This window comes from Talpa occidentalis, unplaced genomic scaffold, assembly GCF_014898055.3.
Source record: "Talpa occidentalis isolate TD23 unplaced genomic scaffold, MPIMG_talOcc4v2.1 talOcc4.14, whole genome shotgun sequence".
Classification (NCBI taxonomy): domain Eukaryota; kingdom Metazoa; phylum Chordata; class Mammalia; order Eulipotyphla; family Talpidae; genus Talpa; species Talpa occidentalis.
In genome coordinates, this window is record NW_023601433.1 from 88,493,386 (window position 1) to 88,513,469 (window position 20,084).

Sequence of the window (20,084 nt, forward strand, 5' to 3'; positions counted from 1 at the left end):
GCGGCCCATCTGAGTCAGCCTCTGCCTGCCCGGCGCCAGCCGGCCAGTCTCTTCCCTGAGGAGGCCAGCATTGTCCAGGGCTGAGGCGCAGGCCCTGGGTCAAGGTGGCCAGGGCATCGCCCACAACAGGTCTGCAGAAATGCAGACCTCCCAGGCTTCCCTCCCAGGCTTCCCTCCCGGAGCCCCCAGCAAGCGGCCTGGGCCTCTCTGCCTGTCTGTTCTATGCCTCCCTCTAGGGCCCTCGCGACCGGGCTCCTGCCTACTCTTCTACCCCATCTCTCCTTCACTCCCCGCCCGGCTTCCTGGGCTTGCTTTCTGTCCCTTGGACACCCCCAGTGTTTTTCTGCCCCAGGACCTTTGCATGTGTTCCTCCCTCTGTCTAGAATTCTCTTCCACCAGACCCTTCCAGGCTGACACCGTCACTGTTTAATCTGCCCAACCGGCCAGCCCTCTAGAGTATCGCCCCATCTTGTCTGTAAACGTCTTATTCGTTTCTCGGCCTACATGCTCATCTCCCCCAACTCTCAAGAGAGAAGCTGGTCTGTTTTTGCTAGTGAGTGTATCTCCAGCACCTGCAAGAATATCTACCACCTAGGACATACTCAGTGAAGGCTGGAAGTAATAAATTAATGAATTAATTCATTAATGAATCAATCAAGTAACTCACATGGATTCCTTAATAGACTGCATTGAATTCCTGAAGGTCTTCCATGGCCATCAATCAGCTGTGGGCATTGTTTAACTTTTGTTGACGTTTGTAGTTCCTGGGAACTAATCAACTAGGCATCTGGGGTCTGCCCTGGCCCTGAACCCACCCGCCATGCCTGTCCTCCCCCAGAAAGGACTGACTCAACCAATGTGATTTTTATTCATTACCAAGTCTTCAAGGTCCAAATGTACGTGGTGCTTACCCAAGAGAGCCCAAGGCCACGCGGGAGAGGCCTGGGGCCACGCACTGAGGTCACTTGACCGGAGAGGAGGGCAGAGATGAAAGGGTGCTGGGCACATGTGACTAGCTGTGACCTCGAGGTGGGGAGTCACTTCCGATGCAGGGGGTGGGGATGACCTACAAGAGGGGAGAAAGACGTCGTCATGTTCTCAAGAAAGGCCTTGCGGGGATGAAGAATGGCAGAGGCGCAGCGGAGAAGGCGAGGTTGATGATAGAGACTAGCAACACTAGGTCGGGTGCCCTTCCCCCTCGGCTCCCAGCTGAGCCATGAGTCAAAGACAGACGGAGAGGGGGATCGGACCCCTCAACACTGCCAGTGGTGCTGTACAAAGGTGCAGTGCTCTGGACAGTAGCCCCTCAAAAGGCTGAGTCCACAATTCCCCTAAGACCAGCAGTTCCACCACTGGGTGCGCACCGGAGAAATGAGAACTGTGTGTACTTTTAACTTGCACAGCCGTCACGGCATGTTCCCCCGACCCAAGAAGTGGCAAGAACCCCAAGTCCCTCTGCTGGCCAGCAGGGAAATCCAGTGAGGCTCTCAAGCCGGGCACGGTCGTAGGTGTAAAGGGGACGAGGCTCGGCGCCCGCCTGCCCACCACAAACCAACGTGGGGAACAGGATGTTCCACAGAAGGAGCCAGACGTGAAACCGTGTGGCCCCACGTAGAGGGGGTGTCCCAAAGAGGAGATGCTTATAATCAGAAAGTGGGTGCATTTCTGCCTAGGTAGGGGAGGGGCTGGTGAGGAGCGAGGTCTACCGCTCCCCATTTTCATCACCCCCCAAGAAAGCATGCACCATACAAGGAATTTTCATCCTGGGGGGGGGGGGCACAAGTCTTCCGGAGGAAGGGATGAAAACATTTTAAAATTGATGTGGCAGCTCCGTTCTGTGACTATATGTAGGGTAAGGGAAAAATTATCAGGCTTTTCCACCCTCCCGCTATTAGCATTAATAATGGGCCCCAGGGCCTCCCCGGTGGCGCAGCGTTGAGCGCTGGGTTGCGAAGCTACTCGCAGCTTCTGCAGCACCGGTTCGATCCCCGGCCGCCGGGCAAGGGTCCCACATGGTGCGCAGACCTCTCCTGCCGCCCGCTGCTCCCCTTTTTACGGCTTGTCTGGTTGTTTCTGACCCTTTTCTGTGGGTCCCCACTGAAAGATGCTTTAGACTTGTGGCAGGCTTTGGGGCCTTGCTCTGGGCCAATCCCATCTGGATGGAGTTTTACCCACAAGGGGACGCGTAACTTTGGGTGCTTGATCTAGAAACTAGATTCTTTGCCTTTTCTGTATTGTTTCCTAGTTTTATTAAAGTTCCTTCCCATTAAAGTCTCATATGTTTTGTGTTGATGCAGCGGATGGCAGAACCCATTTAGAGCAGGCAGGTTTTGGGGGGGTCTGGGGTGCACCTCTCCCTGCCCTGTAACACCCTCAGCAGTGTATTTCATCAGTCTGCCTGCTCTGCTCCCCGCTCTGGCTCTGGTGAATTCTCTCACCCTCCTGCACTTCTGACTGTACCCAGTGCTTGTATAAATAAATAAATAAATCTTTTTTTAAAAAAATGGACCCCAGCAGGGGCCTCCCTGGTGGCACAATATGTTGAGCACAGCACCGTGAAGCTGTCTGCAGCTTCTGTAGCACAAGTTCGGATCCCAGGCCATCAGGAAGCAACCCACCTGGCGTAGCAGACCTCTCCTGCCTCCCCCTGCTCCCCTCAGCAGTGGATTTCAGTAGATCCGCCTGTTCTGCTCCCCACTCTGTCTCTGGTGAGTCCTCTCACACACACACACACACACACCCGCACCTCTGGCCTGTACCCCAGTTCTTGTATGCATAAATAAATAAATCTTTAAAAATAATAATAATGGACCCCTGCAGTCCTACGTGCAGGCCTGATGGCGGGCACCTGGAGTGGGGTGTGGGCATGCACAGGTGGGCGCGCCTGAGCTGAGACTGTTCTTATGAGGGCAGCGTCACGGGGACGCCAGCAGAAAGAAGAATGAAAAAACTGGAAAAGAAAGAAGAATGAGGAGAAAGAGCAGCAGAGAGAGAACGGGAGAACGAGAGCAGAACCAGCGGAGAAGCAGAGACCACGAGAGACGCCAGAGAGCCCAGAAAGAGTGAAGCGTCCCCTCCAGCCCCGCCCCGCCCCCCTGCCTGCGGGGTACCTGGTAAAAGCGCAATAAAAGCCCAAAAAAGGCAGCGAGGGCTCCAGGACTCTCCTTTAACCATCTGCCCAGGTCACAGAGCGCGGCCCGGCGCCCTTCCTGCGCCTACACTACGCGAACATCCATTCCACCGGATTTTCACTTGAAATCGGTGAACCGTGTGACCCGCTGGAAAACAGCGATGACGGAGCCGGGACGGATGGCGGGGACCAGCCCACGGGACAGGCAAGCCCCGGCCCTGCGTGGTCAGCCTGATCTGGTGCCACGCCACGTGTCCATCACTGCGCAATGAAGAGGTTTAAAAACGATCCCGCTCCGCTGGCGTCCCCCCGACGCCGGAAAAAGCCAAAGTCCTCACCAGGGCCCACAGGCCCCCCGTGCCCCTCTCTGACCACAGGTCCCCCCTCCCTCCGCCCACTGTCCTCCAGCCCCTGGGCGCTCCTTGAGCCTGAAATGCTCCTGACTCAGGGCCTGTGCACTTACTGGACTTACTGGTTCCGCTGCTGGCCTCGCAAACCCCCATGGGCTCCCCTTCCCTTCCTTGCTCCAAGTCCTTGCTCAAAGTCTTTTTTCTCAGCGAGGACTTCCTCCCCATCCCATCCGCCCTTGTTAAGCTGCAGCCACACCCGCAGTGCTCTCTGTCGCCTTCCTTGATTTCCTTCTCTCCTTAGCACGTCTCACCACGCAACACCCGCCATTAGACCCGCCTGCGTGGGTTTGATGCCTCCCTTCCCCCTCCAGGACCCCTGAGAGCTTGAATCTGTCTATTTTGCCCATTGCTGTACCCCCAACTCTTCGCAGTGCCTGGCTCACAGTAGGTCCTTTATCCACACGCACGCGTGAGCAGCAGCTGTGGAGCCCAGCGGTGAAGGACCTGACTCCGCAGCCAGGCTGCACCGCTGGGTGGCCTTGGGCGCGCCGCTTAGCCTCCCTGTGCCCCAGCTTCCCTGGCCCCGACAGCGCCCCCCTCCCGGGGTAATGGTGAGGGTTAAATAAATGAGCTCGTCTCGGTTGCACGCTTAGCCAAGTGTGTGCCCGTGTTCAATGCGGTCGCCGTCCCATGCAGGTCGCCACACGCTGCCCGCCACGCCCCAGCCCTGGCAGAACCCTTCCCCACCCCACCCCCCACGGTGACTCACACGATGAAAAAACAACTCCATTAAGAAGAGGCACCCCTGATTAGGTGCAGGGACTTTTAATCCGCCCTGGGCTCCCGAGCGCAGACGTGAATCACGACACCCTTTGATGAGGAAGAGGAACTAGTGGGAGAAGGAAGACAAGGAGTAAGCGGGTGAGAGTGAGGGAAGACAGACCACAGCAGCCGCCGGCAGGAGGAAGGTCTCTGCTGCCGCGCGGCCGCGCAGGTGGGGCCAGAGCTGGGCGACAGGGCCCTGCTGCCCGGCAGGTCCCCGGGAGGCGCCCCGGCCTCGCCCCCTGACGTCCGAGCTGATGTCCCAGCTCCCAGATGGAAAGTGGGTGCACCCTCACGGGCAGACGCAGCGTGTCAGAGCCCCAGACAATAGCCACGGCCACGCGGGGGCAGGTGGGGGGGGGCGGGGGGGAGCGGCCGGGTCAAGGGCTTCGTGGGTCGGAACAAGCATCTCAGGGCTGGGAAACTGATGGATGACAAGGGAAGTGACGTTGCTCACTCTGTGGGTTAAATAAAACGTAGCATCAAAATTAATTCCACCTGTTTCCGTTTGCTTTTTTTCACTGCTAGCATTTTTAAAAGTCCCTTGACGTTTTTATTATTTTCATTTTAAAAGAGAAAAATAACTTGTTCTCTTCATAGTATAACGTAAGTTTACCCAAATCTTCATTGTCCATTTCCTAATCACTTCATTTGGTCCTCCATCAGCTTCTGTTCTCTTTTCTTTGCCACATGTATTTTTGTCATTTTGTTAATCAAGACTACCACCAGGAGTGCGAAGAGATAGCATTCAAAAATGAAAGGTAACTCTCTCTCTTCCTCTCTCTTGCTATATATCTGTACATATACACAGATCTATACATCTACCATTTCATCTCTTGATCATGATGCACAAGGCAACTAAGGTAATCTTTCAATTATAGTAGGTACACTTGGGTTCTAAAATCTTTCAAAATACAAAAAAAACTTTAAATAACTTAAATAATATCATTTACTTTTTACTTTTTTTTAAGTAGAAATGATTTATTTATTTATTTATTTTAAAAGATTTATTTATTTATTTACACAAGCACTGGGTATAGTCAGAAGCGTGGGAAGGTGAGAGAATTCACCAGAGCCAGAGCGGGGAGCAAAACAGGTAGACGGACGAAATACACTGCAGGTAGCAGGAGAGGTCTGTGTGCCATGTGGGACCCTCGCCTGGTGGCCGGGGATCGAACCAGTGCTGCAGAGGCTGCGGGCAGCTCTGCAGCCCAGCGTTCAACCGCTGCACCACCAGGGGAGGCCCTGCATTTACTTTTTTAAATGGGGCTGTTAAGACGTCTGGAATTGCATCTGGGATGTGTTGGGCAGTGCTGTCTTAGGGGTGATCCACCCTTCACAGGTAAAACAGGAGAACAGGGTGAGGACCACCTGTGGGGAGGGGGCCTGCAAACACAGTGGCAGGGGAAGTCCATTCTGAGAAGATGCTTTTTGAGCAAGACCTAAAGAAAGTGCAGGAAAGAGCCAAGGAGATACCTGAGGACACTGGGGGTGTCCCTCGACCCTGCACTATCCAGGGAAGCGCTGCAGGCAGAGGGAACAAACAGTGCAAAGGCCCTGAGGTAGGTGGGTGCCAGGGAGCTCTTAATCGGGATGGTAATTTCTTATGTAACGCAAGTGATTTCTTAGAAGCTGTTTCTCTTCAGTTGGTGAAATGCCCCCTGCAATATTCCAAACACTAATGGGGTCTCCAGAGTCCCCAGACCTCCCTCTGCACTCATTCGGGATTCTGGTTCCCACATATTCCGACCTCCTGCACCATCACCCTCGACATTCCCGCGGAAGGGCTGGCAGTAGGACACCGCCTTTACCCCTGGTTCTCAGGACTCGACAAGGGCTCTCTGACAAGCCTCCGTGCAGGAAAGTTTTCCAGAACAAAGGTGGAAGTATGTGGGAGGACGTGGCGGGCAGCCCACGGGCCAGCAGCTGGGAGCTCAAGAACTCTGCTCCAGTTCTGCCTACCGGTTTCTGTCCCGGGACCCAGAGGGGTTCATCTGAGGCCACCTTGCCCTGCCCACCCGCCCAAGGAAGGGATGTACACATTCATTCATTCATTCACTCGTTCATTCATGTAGCAAAAAAGACAACTCACCGGCTCGGGGCCAGGCCTGCGGTGAGCTGGGGGCTGAGGTTAGGAAGGGGCCAGCAGGCAGTTCCTTGTGCCTGACCGTCCTTTTCACTGGAAAAGAGAGATTTCAGAACAAACAGAAAACACATAAGCAAATAAATAAGGATTAATTATTTAGATAAATAAAATACATTTCTATATCCTTACATCTTCCTTTTACTCTGAGTACCAAGAAAATACAACAATTTATTTCTAACTAGTCACAGTGATATGTTGTTCAGTCTTATAGACAGAAATATTCATATTTATTTTTGTGTCATCCAGTTATTAATTATAAATGGCAACAGGGTATTTATATATCTGCATTTTATTTGCATTTCATTATGCTTTTAGTGTGTATGAGAAAGATCGACTAAATTAAATATTAATGTAAGCTAAGCAAACGAATAAATAAATAAGGATTTCAGATGCTGCAAACACTAAAGGGAAAAACAGATGAGAGAAAGACACGGAGAAATGAGGGGGCAGAGGGACGAGGCCTGACGGGTGACGGGCGGGGGAGGATATTTCTGGCAAAATAGCCAGTGAGTGCAAAGGTCCCGCAGCAAGGAGATGCCAGGTTGGTTTAAGGAAAAGATGAGTAGAGACCAGGTCAGGAAGAGCCCCTTAGGAACACAAGCACCCCGGCATTTACACCGCATGTCTCGATGTTACCGTTCCTCTCCAGATCTGCACAGTAAACCACAATCACCTTTTTCTTAGGTCATGGAAAAGGATTCTGATTTTCGACCAGGTCTTGTAGCAAAGACCATAATTGCTACTTCTGATTGCATAACTGCTATTTCTGAAGGCCATCCTTGTTAAATGAGACAACACCCACACTTTTTAGAGGTATGTGCTGTAGGATGGAGGAGAGAAACACAATCATGACTGGGATTTACTAAACGAGAAAGAAAACAGATGGATGACGCAACCGTGGGGGGTGGGGGCGTCTAGTAATTGTTGAGTCTGACATATGGGCCCGCGTTTCTGCACTTTCATCTATTTCTGCTCCTGCAAAGCAGACATAATGTGCGCCCTCAAAATGCACATGGACGAGCCTAGCCCCTGGCGTACTGGTCTTTGGAGACAGGGTCTTTGGGAGATGATTAGGTCATGAGAGTGGAGACCCCATGAGTGGGATTAGTGCCTTAAAGGAGGGACCCCAGAGAGCCCCTGAGCCTGGAAACGGCCCCTCCCAGAGACAGAATCCGCCAGGCCTCCAGACCTGTGAGAATAGGGCTAGGGTGTTTGTCGGTCACCTAGTCTATGGTTTCTGTTGCAGTAGAAGCCGCCACTAAGACGATTTTCTTTTTTAAAAAAATCCCTGGCTGCTGCTTCGGTCAGTAATGATGAAATGCAGTTGTGCAGAGGGGCCTGGGTTGAGGTGAAAAACAGAGTTCTAGGAGAGCTTGAAGCAGTGCGATCCATGAGAGGGCAGCCTCCGCTCCCTCAGCAACCGCCGTCTGCTTCTCCGCCCTCCTCTCTTCCCCTAGAAGGAGAGCCTTGGGACCAGGCTGGCAGCCCCCCTTGTCCTGTGGCTTCTAGCTGGATCGGGTCAAGGAGAGGTGGGAGATCCAAGGAAGGTGAGAGGGAGCACGAGCTATTGTTCCCAGCTTCCTCCTGTGACAGATCAAAGAGGGCCACCAGCCCTCGTCTGCGTCTCCTCTTATTGAGAATCTGCTTCTCCTCCCCACCCCAATCCAAACTCACACTGACCCGTTTCGACCTATAGACTGTGGCAGACATGACACTGGGCAACCTCCAGAGAGGACCCCAATAGCCCAGCAGCCTCCACCTGTGTTTCCTAAAACACTCCTAGAACTCGGCCGCCATGTTGGGAGCAGGCCCAAGCACCCTCAGCCAGCCACAGGCACCCCATGGGGGGCTATTTAGGACCTTACAGGTGGCCCAGCCTCCCAGACAGCTCCTCATGAAGCAGACCTGCCTATCAACCCACAACATCATGACAAATACAAAAATGACTGTTCTAAGTCCCTACATTTTAGGGTGGCTTGTACACCATGCCAGAAAACTGCAACTCTTTCCCGGCAAGGCCGCGCCTCTCCTTCCTGGGTCCAGCCTCGCTGTCCTCCTCTCCCCGGCGCCTTTGTAAAGAGCCTCTCTATTAAGCTCTCTTTCCTCTGTGCCCTGCCGGGAGCGGAAGTGAAGCTGCGGAGGAAAGGGATTTACAGGCAGCAGGGCCTGAGCTGAGAAAGCACAGTCCTGGGAAGCAAGTGTGGAGCAGCAACCAGGCTCCCACCCAGCCCCACCAGCGACCCCAGTGAAATGGGGCGCTAGGCCCCTCTTGGGGGGGGTGGCGCCCGTGAGCGCACATCTGTGTAGCCCGCAGCCCCCAGTGTTATTTATATAAAACAGAGATGCCAGCTGGTGAGGAGGCGAGATCAGAGGCTGAAAAGTACTCGGTCCCCGGCACTCCGGGCCCCTGGGGGTGCGCTCAGAGGGCTCTGTGAAGGACTAGGATCAGCTGTCACCCACCAGCCTTGCCCTGAGCTCACCTCTCCCGTTTCGAAAAGCCGTGGCCTCCTCCATGCTTGGGATGCACGAGCCGGAACAAAAACACCCCTGAATCAGCGCTCTGGGCTCTCGTGCATGCCAGGCCAGGCCCCAAGGGCTGGCACCACAGCTGGGCCCGGCCACGTGGGTGCTGTGGCCTCCTTCCCACCACAGCGCTGGGGTCACGCGCATCTGGAGGAGCAGCCACGCCCTGGTGCCGTCGGAACATCTGCAGGCCGCCGCAGGGTGGCGGGAGGCGGGCGGGGGTGCATAAGGGTAAGGGCTGAGAGGTCCAGGGAGCGAGTCCCACAGCACCGATCACAGGGGAACTGCAAACCCAAACCACAGTGAGGTACGGCGGCACGGCCCTGAGGTGGCTGCTGGGGCCGACGAGAAAACAGGAAAGAACAGAAAGTGGAGAAGACACGGGGAAAATGGAGTCCGGGCGCACCGTGGTGGGAAAGGAAAAGGGAGAACAGCAAGGTAGTTCCTCAAAACAATTAAAAATAGAATCACTGCTTGATTCAGCAATTCCACTTCTGGACATCCGCGCAGAAGAATCGAAAGCAAGAATCCGCGTGCCCGGGATCACAGCCTCGCTCTCGGCCGAGGGTAAGGGGCAACCCCGCGCCGCAGAGCCACGCACGCGAAAGACGCGGCCTACCGGGCTGTGGAGCATTACTCAGCTTTGAAAAACAAGGAAACGCTGACACCTGCTATAGCGTGAATAACCCTGGAGGGCAAGGGAGAGAAGCCAGATCAGAGGGACAGATGTTGTAAGGCCCCCCGGGGCCGAACACCCAGGGAGGCGCATCCCAGAGACAGAGTGTGGGAAGTGGGGCTGGGGCGGGGCTGGGAGTAGAATGAGGCCAGTCTCGGGGGACGGGTGGTGCTCCCCTGTGTGGATACCCTTACCGCCACTGCACTGTGTGCTTCAAGTGGTTTGAGGGCCTCTCTGGTGGCACAAGAGATTAAGTGTCAGCACTATGAAGCAGTCCACAGCCACTGCAGCATGAGCTCGATCCCCAGCCAGGGAGCTACCCACAGGGCATAGCAGACCTCTCCCCGCTGCTCCCCTCAGCTGTGCACTTCGGTAGATTCACCTGTTCTGCTCCCCACTCTGTCTCTGGTGAATCCTCTCACCCCCACCCATCTGGCCTTCACCCCAGTTCTTGTATAAATAAATAAATAAATGTTTAAAATGTTGTTGCTAAAATATCCCCCTTAAAAAATCCTTTATTGGCCTAAGTTCTAAACCAGGAATTGGCAAATGACAGCCTACAGGTCAAATCTGGCCCTCAGTCTGGCTTTGTTAATAAAGTTTTATTGGAACACAGTCATGCCTACTCATCACACACTATTTTTTACTTCTTTTGCGCTTCACCAGCAGAGTGGAGTAGTTGTGGCAGAGACCCCAGGGCCCGAAAAGCCTCAAAAACTGTGATTACTGTCCCTTTACAGAAAAATCTTGCCAATTTCTATACTGAGCAATTGGCTTCTGTTGAATTTTAGTCATATGCGTGTCACGTTACACATGTGTATAACTTACTTTCTAGTAGAAGTTGTGTTGTGTGCAGAACGGAATTGGGAGAACTCCCTCCCTGACACACTCGGCACACATGGAGTATTTTCATACGTTTGAATAAACATCTTCAACATGGAAATGTAGTCCTCGCTTTGCTTCAAAACCAAAGCCGGCATCCAGAAAACAATGATCGTTATTGAAAATAATCACCTTTAAAGGAGGTTGTTGAAAGAAATCGTCCACTCGGGGAACATGGCTGACAGAAACAGATGCTGCCTCGGGGAGTTGGGAGGAAAAATTAACCAGTAAACAAGGGTGACCACGGACAGCACCGGCCACAGACATGCGCACACGGGGCCCACCGTCCACAGGAGGGAGGCGCCTTACGCGAAGCCATGTGGTGACGCCGTGTTCCTCTCTGATTGGCTTCCCGCGTGGGCACGTGACCATATTCTGGCCAATGAGACACGGGGCAGGGCGCTGGGGGCTGCTGGGAAATGTCCCAGGCACAAAAAGCGCGCCTCGCCCCGCTGCCCGCGGAGCAGGGCTGGGTGGGCGGCGCCATCTTGCGGAGCGGGGGAATGGACAGAGCCCAGGTCCTCAGGGACGAGCCGGGCCGGCGTGGAGGCCCCTACTGCCTGCCCGCCCCGGGGCTGTCCTGTGTGAAAATCATAAATGTCTTCGGCCGTGTGGGTTGGTGCATTCTAGCATTTTCAGCCAAAAGCATCTCAGTGGAAACAGATGAAACCAGTGGCCAGCGGGCGTGATGAACGCTTTATGGGTTTCCTCATTCAGTGCCTGTTCACTGGGGCCTTTCTGCGGGTCAGGACGGTTCTGGACCCTGGCGAGCACGAGAGGTCCCTTCGGCAGCGAGGGGCACGCCCCAGGCGGAGGCAGACACAAAAGCAAGTGCACAGATGAGCAAACGAAACTCTTTCAGATGATGCTGAATTCTGAGAAAGAACTAGAGGGGCCTCCCTGGTGGCGCAAGGGGTTAAGGCGCAGCACTATGAAGCTGTCCGCAGCCACTGCAGCAGGAGTTCGATCCCCGGCCAGGAAGCTACCCACAGGGCGCAGCAGACTCTCCTGTCTCCCCGCTGCTCCCCTCAGCAGTGGATTTCAGTGGATCCGCCTGTTCTGCTCCCCGCTCTGTCTCTGGGGAATCCTCTCACCTCCCACACCTCTAGTCTGTACTCCAGTTCTTGTGTGCGAAAATGGATAAATCTTAAAAAAAAAAAAAAGGAAGTAGCACATGGTGGTTTGATGGCGAGGGAGAGAGGGTGGGTTCCTCTGGGAAGGTGACATAAGAGCAGAGAACTTAAAGCACCAACCGGGGGGAGACCCAGGGAAAGCATTACTGGGGGTGGGGCTCGGCCGGTGCAAAGGCCCTGGGGTGGGAGTGGATGTGGACTGCCAGGGTGTGGCGTGACTTTGGCAGGGAGTATCTGCATGTGCACAAGGGGCCCCAGTCCGGGTCCCCCGCCTCCCGCCCCTTCTTTCTTTGCTTTTTTTCTTACTTTCTTAGGGCTTTTGTTCCCAGGAGCAGAGTTTCTGAGCTCCAGTTTATTGAAATCTGGCTGTTTTCAGACCTCTCTTCCCAACTGAAGGGAACCACAGACCCTCCCACGCAGGCTCACGGCTTTTTAAAGACAAGCCAAGTTTCTGTGCTTCCTCCTAACGAAGCGGCTCTTTGCAGCAAGTTCCCGTCTGCTTGGCTGTTTCTCCTGCCAGAAAAACATTTTCTGTTCTGCCCGGTAACTGCAGCTCCTGTTCTCACCCCTCCTCTCCAGCTGCTGCCCCCTCGCCTGCCCTCCACCCTAGGCCTGGGGACCCACACAGCACCAAAGCCGGAAGAGCAGGGGCACAGGGGCGCTGGTGAGGCCTGGGGGTACAAAGAAGATGTAGGATAGAAAATGCCTGCCCCTGTTTTGTGGCCCAGGGGTTAAGTCTCAGCACTGTCACCCTTGCAGCCTGAGTTCGATCCCCAGCCAGGGAGCTACCCACAATGCGCAGCAGACCTCTCTTGTCTCCCCGCTGCTCCCCTCAGCGGGGGAGTTCAGTAGATCTACCTGTTGTGCTCCCCTCTCTGTCTCTGGTGAGTCCTCACCACCACACCTCTGGCCTGCACCCCAGCTCTTATGTGCATGAATAAATAAAAATAAATGTTTTAAATAATAATAAAAGTACATTCCCTATAGAGCTGTATCCCCCCTCCAAGCCACGGTGACCCCAACCCGGGTGGAAGCAGGCTGCAAAAATGTCCTCTGGGGTGGCCAAGGGCCACCTGAGGCTGGCTGGGGGTGCTGTTTGTTTCAAGTGTTTACAGAGCGATTCCTTCAGGCCAGGCGGACGCAGGGGGACCGGAGCATTAGCCATGGCCCTGGAGCAGTGGGGACACAGATGTTACCCTCACACCATGAGTCCACAGCGACACCGGAGAGGAATGCTCCCAGGGAAAGGAAGCTGCCTCCGAGAGGGCGGCACAGGGCGCGGGCGCACCTTTTTCAAAGCAAATTGGATCCTGTTACTTCCTCCTTAAAGCCCTGCTGGCTCCTGGTGGCACCAGCTGAAGCCAGACCCATGGGCGTGGGCACCTCAGGCCCTGGCCCACGCTCCCCCTCACTCCCTGAGATGCAGCCTCTCGGGGGTCCGTGCCCACCCCAGGGCCTTGGCATGTACCGTGCTCACTGTTCTTCGAGGTCTCCGATAGGTGAGGCTCGCCTCGCACCTCCCCAGGGAGGGCTTCCCTGGCCGGTCCATCTAAACACCCACCCTCCTCTCTTATTTCCACGGCACCCTGAGGTTGTCCAGCCTGCTTGCGCGCTGGCATGAAAGCAGCACGGGGCACGGCCTTCGCCTGTCCTCACAGCGCCCGCAAGGCCATGACGGCTGCTGGAAAGAGCGTGTGAAGGCTCAAGCGAGTGATTGGAGTCCCGACCCTGCCTGGAGGCCTCACGGAGGCTTCTGAAGAAGGGGCGTCTTGATCAACATCTGCTGGACCAGGAGGAATTGGGTTGTGAACCTCAATCCTGACCAACCGTTAGGACCCCAGACAGGGCAGGGGGCTATACCGCTGGCGTTTGCGCCCCATCCTCGGAGACTCGGCATCTGGGGTCAAGCAGGGGCCCAGGACCGTGACCCCAACACAGACTCGCACTTCCCACCCCCGACCTGCTGATGTGACCCTCCGGTGAGGCAGGGTCGGGTTTCACAGGCCCTGCTGGGATTCTTGCCAAGTGCGTTAGAAACCTGCAGATGAGGAGGGAAGAGAAGAATCTTCCAGAAGCAGATACTTTGAACCAGCCTGGGGTGGGCAGGAAGGCCCTCCACGCTGACCAGCTCCCCACCCCGTCCTGTCCACTTTGTGGGCGGCGCTCCGGAACACCCTCAGACTCTGAGGCCGACCTTGATGTCATTCCCAAGGTCACTGCGCTTCTGAATGGAGGGAGTGCATCAAGTGCAAGTCTCCTTGGGGACGTGGGGGGGCTGTCTCCTCGCTCTCCAGCCCGGCCCCACAGGGAAGCGAGGGGGTCAGGCAGAGAGGAATTTATTTCAGGAACGTGTTTACTGCTCCCAAGATTTCAAGTTCCTGAAATAGGACCCCGAGAAACTCCTTCAGAGGGAACAGAACACCGCGCCGCTCCAGCCCGAGATTTATGTAAGAGCCGGTGTTTACTTCCCCTCGTTCCCCCAGGCTTCCCGCCCCCCAGAACTGGTGTCCCCCTTGTTTATTTCTTTTTTAAACAAAGATTTATTTATTTATGCATACAAGAACTGGGGTGCAGGCCAGAGGTGTGGGGGAGCGGGAGGACTCCCCAGGGACAGAGTGGGGAGCAGAACAGGTGGATCTACTGAAATCCCCCGCTGAGGGGGGCAGTGGGGAGACAGGAGAGTCTGCTGCGCCCTGTGGGCAGCTCCCCGGCCGGGCATGGAACTCGTGCTGCGGCAGCTGGCGAGAGCCGGATGGTGCTGAAAAACCCCGTGCTTGAGTGTTTTTGCCCATCTGTAGTGGGCAAAATGGGGTCCCCCTCGAAAGAGATGTTGAAACCCTAACCTGGGGGCCCGGGAGTGTGGCCTTGGGAGGAAGGGCCGCCTGCGGAGGTGTCGGATCCGCCGGGAGCAGCGGGGCGGCGAGGCCCGGGTCAGCCAGGCCCGCGTCCCGGGAGAGCCGGGACAGACACGGGGAAGCGGCCACCGGACCAGGCACCTGTAAGCCAGGGAGCCCCGGCAACCCCAGGGGCTGAGGGGTGAGGTGGGGCCCTCCCCAAGAGGCCCGACGCCCCAATTTCTGTAACAGGGTGGTCCCCAGGAAAGGGGGAGGTTCCCTGCCCCACCCAAGGGAGGGTGGAGCTGAGCAGGAAGAGGAGAAGCTGCAGAAGAGACTGAGGAAGGAAGCAGGATGGAGCCAGGAGACTTGGAGGAGGCGCATGGAGCCTAGAGACACGTGAAGAAACTGCGCTTGTCTTTTGGTCGTGGACTGGGTGACACAGATGTGGGTGAGACCCGTGGGGAGGTGACCATGGCAGCTTTTATCTTGATGTTGATTTTGCTCTTTTCCTTCCGGGCTTGTCTGGTGGTTTCTGGCCCTTTTCTGTGGGTCCCCACTGGAAGAGGCTTTAGACTTGTGGCAGGCTTTGGGGCCTTGCTCTGGGCCAATCCCATTTGGATGGACTTTTACCCACGAGGGGATGGGTAACTCTGGATGCTTCATTTAGAAACTAGACTCTTTGCCTTACCTGTATTGTTTCCTAGTTTTATTAAAGTTCCTTCCCATTAAAGTCTCCTATGTTTTGTGTTGATGCGGCGGATGGCAGAACCCATTTAGAATAGGCAGGTTTGCGGGGCTTGGGCTGCCCCTCTCCCTGTCCTATAACATTTCCAGCTGTGTTTCAGCAGCACAGGAACCAGCCACGCCTTCGCCGGCTCTCACCCTGGGGCGCGCGCCAGAACCTGCTGGGGGGAGGCTGGGAGCCCACGGACTTGCCCCCCACACTCAGCGGGTGCGGGGGCCTGTGAGCTTGAGCTTCCAGCACGTTCCCTGGAGAAGCCGTTCTGGGGCCACGCGTGGAGAAGCCCCGAGGCGTGGGTGTGGGGACGGCCTCCCCGCCGGCGCGGCGGCCCCCTCAGAGCGCCCCGACGCTCCAGAGGAAAACCCGCTGGGCTCCTCGCGCCCCAAGTCCGGGGCCAGAGACCGGGGCCTCCACCAGCACCGCCGCGGGCGGGGGGGGGGGGGGGGGGGCGCTCTGGCGCGAATCTGCCGTCAGTCAGCCGAGGAGGGACGCCGCGCCCGCCCGCCCGCCGCCCGCCAGGCCCTGGGCCGCCCCCGGGGGAGCCCGCTCGGCCCGGCCCCGCGGTCCAGGCGGAGACGCCGAGGGCGGCGCGTGCGGCTCCTCCCGTGGTCGCGCGTCACGTTCTCCGGGTGCTCAAAAATGAAGAACCGAAACCCGGCTGGGCCTGCCGGGAAGCGGCCGCGGCCCGGGCGCCCGTGACGCCGAGGCTGCCGCGCGAGCCCATCTTGGCGGCGAGCGGCCGGGCCGCGGAGGTGGCTTCCCGGCCGGCGGGCGCGTGGGCGCTCCCCGGACACCCCGCAGACGGCCGTGAGGACGCCGTCGCCGCTGGTCGTGAGGGGCGCAAAGCGGCCCCCAGCGGAGGACCCCGCGCCCTGTCCTGGGGGTGGACTGGCCGCCCCTCTGGAACACACGCGGAGGCTCCCGTGAAAAAACCCAAACTGAAATACCCTAAGGGCCTCCCTCGTGGCCTGCGGGTTAGTCTCAGCACTATCGCGGCTTCTGCTTGAGTTCGATCCCCCGGCCAGGGAGCTACCCACACGGCGCCGCAGACCTCTCCTGCCTCGCCTGCTGCTCCCCTCAGCAGTGGATTTCAGCCGATCTGGCTGTTCTGCTCCCCACTCTGTCTGGTGTATCCTCTCACCCACCACCATGCACCTCTGGCCTATACCCCAGTTCTTGTTTGCAAAAAAAAAAAAAAAAATTAACAGAAATACCATGACTCAGAAATTCCACTTCTAGGGTTTATGTGAAGACTGTGAAGACACTAATATGACGAGCTACCTGTACCCCCGTGTCCCCAGCAGCTGTATCACAATAAGCAAGACAGGGACTGACTGAAACGCTGGTGGGTGGGTGAGTGGACACAGGGCGTGGCCTGCACGCACCAGGGAATGCTGCTCAACTGTTTAAAAAACAAAGCGGATCCAAAGGCTGAATCTGGAAGCAATAATGCTAAGAGATAAAACAGGAAGTGAAAGACCGGATGGTTCCACTCTTTTGTGGACTAGAAATGCCCAAAAAAAAGGCACCGGCAATGCACAGCAAATGTAACTGGAGACTGAAAAATATAGTGGCCTCAGAAAAGGGGGGTGCAAGGAGAGGCTAGGTCAGGAGTTGAGGTCTTGGCCCTAGAGCTTTGGTGGAAGGGGAGGAACGTTTGTGCCCATGTCAGGGGGTGAAGCTTTGTTCCCCAAATTCTATAACTATGCAAACAACTGGCAGATCAATACAACTTGATTTTTAAATTTTGATTTAAAAAAAAAAGGAAACCCACCTTTCATTTTGAAAGAGATTTTTATTGCAAAGAAATATTCCAGTGAACGGTGCTGAAGTACCGGTTTCTACACCATCCTAAAGAAAAACTGATGACGGTTTTTGCAGTAGAAAACAGTTATGAAAAGTTGGAGGTTACATTGTAGGAACAGTCAAGTGTCGAAGGTGTGAAAGCAGGACTCGCCTGCGCTATGAGTTTTCTACGTAAAGAAAGGCTTTGCTTGAAGCTTGCAGACTCTTACTTGGAGTGAATCTGAGTGACCGATCCCTTTAGAGTGAAAAAGAGAACTCACCTAAAAAGTCTAATCGAAACTTCCATAAATGGGCATGAAAAGGGCCTGGGTGAGTGGAAGGAGACTTCCCAACACTCGTCTGTGTCCACAGAGACAGAGCTGGAAAGTGGGGCCCTTCCAAGTCACCCGCCCCTCTTCCTATGTTAAAGTGGGGACTGTGAGGTCCCAGAGACCTGCCTCCGAGAAGACAAGGTTCACTTCAAATAATAGTCTCTGCACAAATTCGTGGAAACTTATCTCAAAGCCTCAAAGAAAACTATACAAGACAAAGAAGTAAAAAAAAAAAAAAAAAAAAAAAGGCAAGAAAACTACACAGGAATCTGTTAATGGAGCTTATCTCTGCAGAGAGCAGAGGAAGGTTTATTTTTTTCCCAAAAAAACCTTTTCATTCTTGGAGCCTCCCTGGTGGTGCAGGGGATTAAGTCTCAGCACTATGAGGCTGTCGGCAGCCACTGCAGCACAAGTTCAAGCTGGCCCACATGGTGCAGCAGACCTCTCCAGTCTCCCCGCTGCTCCCTTCAGCAGTGGATTTCAGTGGATCTACCTGTTCTGCTCCCCACTCTGTCTCTAGTGACTCCTCTCACCCCCTGAACTTCTGGCCTACACCCCAGTTCTTGTGTGCATAAATTAAAATATATATATATTTTTTAAAAAAACCTTTTCATTCAAAATCTACCTGTGAATCTTTTGACATTTCTCCATAAGAAGGTCTCAGAGCAACCCACATGGCGAGCAGACCTCTCCTGTCTCGCCCGCTGCTCCCCTCAGCAGTGTATTTCATCAGTCTGCCTGTTCTGCTCCCCACTCTGTCTCTGGTGAATCCTCTCACCCTCCTGCGCATCTGGCCTGTACCCGGGTTCTTGTATAAATAAAGTAAATCTTAAAAAAAAAAAAAGAAGAAGATGGAACCTGTTGTGCATGAGATTAACAGCATAAAAAGGCAGCCTACAGAATGGGGGAAAGTATATGTCAAAAGCTTAATATCCAGAATATATAAAGCGCTCCTACAACTCAAAACAAAAAAGCAAATGACCTGATTAAAAATGAACAAAGGATTTGAATACAAATGTCTCCAGAAGTTGCTAGAAGGCCAACAGCATATGAAAAGAATCTCAGTATCACTAATCACCAGGGAAACACAAATCAAAGCCACACCCATTAAGATGGTCACTATCAAGGGGAAAAAAGCAAAAAATAACAAGTATGGGTGAATGCGGAGAAACAGAAATCCTTGCACACCGCTGGCGGGAATGCACATTGGAGCAGTCACGATGGAAAACAGTATGGGGCTTCCTCAAAAAGTAAGTGGTGGTTGCACACTCTTACTTGGAATAAATCTGAATGACCCTGTCCCTTTAGAGTAAATTCCCACTTCTCTGGAAGTCAGAAACCTGAAATCAGTTTCATGGGTTAAAGTCAAGACGTGGGCAGGACCAGGTTCCTTCCACAGGCTCTGAGGACAGAATCTATTTCCCAGCTTCTGAGACCCCCTGCACACCGGATTGTCTGTCCCCATCCCCATCTTCATCATCACTTCACCTTCTCTCTCCATTGCTGACTCTTGAGTGCTTTTATAAGGAGCTGTGTGAAGACATCAGCCCCCAGTTAACATAGAATCACCCCAACATCTCAACATCTTTAACTTCATCCCACTGCAAAGTCCTCTTTGCCGTATCCCCATTCACAGGTTCTAGGGGATTAGGAGGTGGATGTCCTTGGGACACATTATCCAAGCCTGTCACCGGGACCTCTTCAATGGAATAAAGTCTGAACCCAAACTAAAGAAGAAAAAAAATCAGTCATGAGAGCAGAGCATTCTGGGTAAGAGGCAGCTTGTGCAAAGGGCCTGTGGCAGGAGCTGGTCTGGCAGGTTGCGTGCAGACAGTGAGGTGGTAGGTGGCACAGAAGCAGACAGAGAGGTGGGCAGACCCAGGACAGCTCAGCCTTGTAAGCCATGGTGAGGAAACATTCTTCCACTTTGCTAAGACTGTTGCAGTGTGACGAAAAAACAAAACCAGTATCAGTATCACATAGGCGAGAGGAAGTAGGTGAGAGAAACAGGGGTCCCAGCGGCCCAGAAGTTTCTCTGAAGAAACAGTGACCTAATGGTTAACAGGATGGCAGGGGGTGGGGGGCAGTGGCACATGAGGTTGGAAGGAACTCTTAGGGCCTGGAAGGCTGTGTGAGGAAGTTGAATTTAATTTGTGTGCCCTGGGAAGGCGCACTTGGCGTGGTTTAAGCATGGAAGAGGCAGGTGCATTTTAAAGACACCTCTGGTTGCTTTGTGGAGAGTGCAGGTTTCAAGTAGGAGCTTCAGTTTATTTTGAGTTGAAAAGCTTTATGCATCAAAATAAAAAAGGAAGGAGGCCACAGCCTGGTAGTCCCCCAACAAGTCAAACACCAAGTTAGCATCTAACCCCACAACTTTCCTTGTAAATACATACCCAAAAGAATGGAAAATAGGCATTCAAACCAACGCACACAAGCGTTCCCAACCGCAGGATTCACGACAACAAAAACGCAGGTGGCATGAAATTCACAATTTGACTTATTGAAAAAACATTCTGGAAGCAGCCCAAATGTTCATGGACAAATGAGTGTACAATCAAGACGTGGTCTACCCAGACGGTGGAATATTATTTAGCCATGAAAAAGAACGAGGCACTGACCCCGCGATCATGTGGCTACAGCTTGAAAGCACGATGCCAGGTGAGTGAAACCAGACACCGAGGAGGGCCCGGGGGTAGGACTCCATTTACAGGACACCTCCCGAAGGG

The 20,084-nt window shown here is 54.4% G+C and overlaps 1 long non-coding RNA gene across 1 annotated transcript; it reads right to left on the reverse strand.

Annotated features, from left to right (window-relative positions):
- Positions 1-860: 860 nt before the first annotated feature.
- LOC129145843 (uncharacterized) lies at positions 861-10,833 on the reverse strand. The gene is made up of 3 exons (XR_008551942.1): positions 10,476-10,833; positions 6,395-6,481; positions 861-1,066 (listed from the first exon to the last, which is right to left on the reverse strand). It is a non-coding gene; the product is annotated as an uncharacterized LOC129145843 (long non-coding RNA).
- Positions 10,834-20,084: the final 9,251 nt, after the last annotated feature.